At 35.3% G+C, this 3,494-nt stretch overlaps 1 long non-coding RNA gene across 2 annotated transcripts in view; it reads right to left on the bottom strand.

The window, feature by feature from the left end:
* The window catches only part of LOC127855143 (uncharacterized), a 178,862-nt gene that overhangs the window by 57,598 nt on the left and 117,770 nt on the right, over window positions 1–3,494 (bottom strand). The gene's annotated exons all lie outside the window — the stretch shown is intronic.

The following is a 3,494-nucleotide window of genomic DNA, read 5'->3' on the forward strand; positions in this document are numbered from 1 at the left end:
TCATTTAAAGAAATTATTTTCTACTTTGAAAGCAATGAAAAAGCATCTGCAGGGTCACCAATATGATGTAACCTCTCCAGGCAGTAAATATAGCTGACATTTGTATGCCCCCTTCTTCGAAGAAGAGGGGGTATATTGTTTTTGGCCTGTCATTCTGTCCCAATACTTTAACCTTGGTTTAAGTTTGATAACTTTTGCAATATTGAAGATAGCAACTTGATATTTGGCATGCATTTGTATCTCATTTTGAGTGGTGAAGTCAACGTCATCCTTCAAGGTCAAAGGTCAAATATCATTGTATTTTTCTTTCCTAAAACTTGACCCTTGAAGTTTGGTCATAACTTTTTAAATATTGAAGATAGCAACTTGATATTTGGCATGCATGTGTATCTCATGAAGCTGCACATTTTGAGTAGTGAAATGTCAAGGTCATCCTTCAAGGTCAAAGTAAAAAACTACAATCCAAGGGAAGTAATAAGCTTTAAAAGGGAGATGATTTCTAAACCTGCCAAATGATATATTGAAATTTTATTTCAAAGCGGCGCAATAGGGGGCATTGTGTTTCTGACAAACACATCTCTTGTTTAAATTCACAAACTAGCTCAAAAGCTGTTGCGGGTGACCATACTCACACCATTCGTTCCATTTTCATCTTTAGGGACCCATGAGCCATTGTAGAAATGTCAAGCTCATAAAGCTTCATAGGGTACTCTCTTTTCTACAGCTCCCTTAAGTTTAATCCCATATATATGCTCTCTCCATCAGGGACTAATTGGGAGTTTGACCCAAGTTTAGTTTTGACACCATTAATGTAACTTGCAGTCACCCATTCTGGCAGTAGCCGAAGCTGATGTTCCTTAAATAACTGGTTTAGAAGGCTATATTCTGATTAATTCAGTGTGTATAAGACTTAAATGCTTATCTAGCTGAATAATGCACTTTGGTGCAGTCGTTTCGAACAATGTTAATTAAAATAAGGAAAAATGTTTTATCTCAATAACTTAACTTTGTTTGAGGTCGTGTTCTGAAATGTGGTGTGTATGTAGCATACATGTAGACTTAGCTTGACATTTTATGTGGTGCCAATCGGGGAAATATAGGGTCAACGTTAAAAAAATAGGGAAAAAAAATTGTTAACTTGAGAATGAATAGAGGTTTTACGTAGAAATTGTATGTAGTTAATACAGGGTGCATGATCGACGGAGTTCAAGTGGGGTTTTCACACGGGCTGGACAGAATGTAAAGACTATTTTTGCAAATATCTCAAGTTATTGAAATACGTTTGCAAAAATCTTTAGTGCATAAGAGACAGTTTTCTTGCAGTTTGTGCCAATATCTTAAGATTCAAGAATTTATCTTTGGTTACGTCTGAAATCGGTGCCGAAATTTCATGTTGTGTGCAGCAGAACCATGTACATTAATGATTATCTACCAAATATATTGGGATTATGTACACGAGTGGTAAGGCTTCCCATCAACTGTTTTCTACTACAAGAACGGACCTTCCACTTACTTCACGCATCAATGTCGGGGTAAATGTATTACCGGGACAAGTGCTCTGTTTACGGAGTACAATCCTTTCCATTCCATGAAGGGATATGTTTAGCAAACTCTGTAAACTAACATAAAGTTACCTATCTTCTTGGTGCCAGTCTTCAAACATTGTGTGTTTGGTATTACATGCTTCAGCTGATGCCGTCGTGACTATTGTAAAAACAGACCGCTTTTGTACACGCTTGAAAAAACAAAAGCGAAGACGCAGACTGGTGTTCCTGTGCTTCCATGCAGTGCTATTGGACAATGAAATAGTCTTCCGGTCAGACAAACAAGCTGGGGAACACGAAAGATTGGAGTTCAAGAAATACAAGAGCCATGTTAACATGGCCATCCCCGCTGAAATGTGTTTGCTTGTATGTGAACATTTGTTTTAGAGAGTAGAATAATATTTGTAAAACATGGCACCTGTGTCATCTATTTATATTTCAAGGATCAATTAGTTATATAGTGTTGGATATATGCTGTAGAGAATAAAATATATGGAAATGAAAGAAAGTGAGGTAATTAAAAAAGAAGACCAAAAACATTACTGTTCTTGATCACTGTATTTTTCCTTTAACTCATCTATTGATTTTACAGTGAATACTTCAGTGTTCAAATTAAATTTAGAGTTAATCCCTTCAATAGTTTTAGAGTTATGCTCTGGTCAAAACGGATACAAATTTACTATGAAATTAAATAAAGGGCGATAATTAAAAAACTATGGTAGATAGAGTTATGGTTCTTAGTCACTGAACTTCTCCTACTTGCCATCTGTTTATATTTCAAGTTTCAAGTAAATCCCTTCAGTATATTTAGAGTTATGATCCTGACAAAAATTTACTTTGAAATTAAATAAAGGGAGATAATTAAAAAACTAAGGTAGATAGAGTTATGGTTATTCGTCGCTGCACTTCTCCTAGTTGCCATCTGTTTATATTTCTAGTTTCAAGTAAATCCCTTCAGTAGATATAGAGTTATGCTCGGGACAAAAATTTACTTTGAAATTAAATTAAGGGAGATAATTCCAAAACTAAGGTAGATAAGAGTTATGGTTCTTAGTCACTGCACTTCTCCAACTTGCCATCTGTTTATATTTCAAGAAAATCCCTTCAGTAGATTTAGAGTTATGCTCTGGACTAAAATTTACTTTGATTTTATATAAAGGGAGATAACTCTAATACTAAAGTAAATAACGTTTTGGTTCTTGGTCACTGCAATTCTCCTAGTTGCCTGTGTTAATATTCTAAGTTTAAAGTAAATCCATTGAATAGATTTTGAGTTGTGCTCTGGATAAAGTTACAGACGGAAGGTCAGACGGGCAGACAGACGGGGACTATTACTATATCCCCTCCAAAATTTCCGCGGGGATAACTAAAACTGTTTTTGGTTAAAGCATGCGTAGTTTACTCCCTGCTGTGCCCACCTTCACAGGGTGTTTCGCAAATTCGTGATTTTTTTTATTGAAAACAGTGACATCATTTGAGGTGTTACAAAATTAGATAAGCCACTTCCAGGAATTTCCAAATCAAGAACAGGTGACTAATATAGGTGATAGAACTATTGTAGAACTATAAAGTAGCGTGTATACTTTAAAAACTTTACACCTAGGACTCTCCAGGGAAAAGGCCATCAACAATCGCAAACCAGTGGACATCCATACCGTACCACCTACGTCTGCTTTCGCAGAGTTTCACTGTTCTTGCGCCCTTCTTCAAATAGGTATGGGTTTTGATAGGAGTCAAACCAAGATTCTTTATTGATTATTTACCAATGCTTTTTTCTAGCTAAATAATAAATGATCATTGCAAGAACTCATACTTGTGTTTAATTTTGTTTCATCTACAGGTATTTACTAGTTAAAAGCATCCAAATTTTACAACAGAATACTTCGGAAATCATATCATAAAATGTTGTTTACTTAAAAAGTTAGACTGAATGATCACAAACAATTCAAA

This window comes from Dreissena polymorpha, chromosome 13, assembly GCF_020536995.1.
Source record: "Dreissena polymorpha isolate Duluth1 chromosome 13, UMN_Dpol_1.0, whole genome shotgun sequence".
In the NCBI taxonomy this organism is placed as follows: domain Eukaryota; kingdom Metazoa; phylum Mollusca; class Bivalvia; order Myida; family Dreissenidae; genus Dreissena; species Dreissena polymorpha.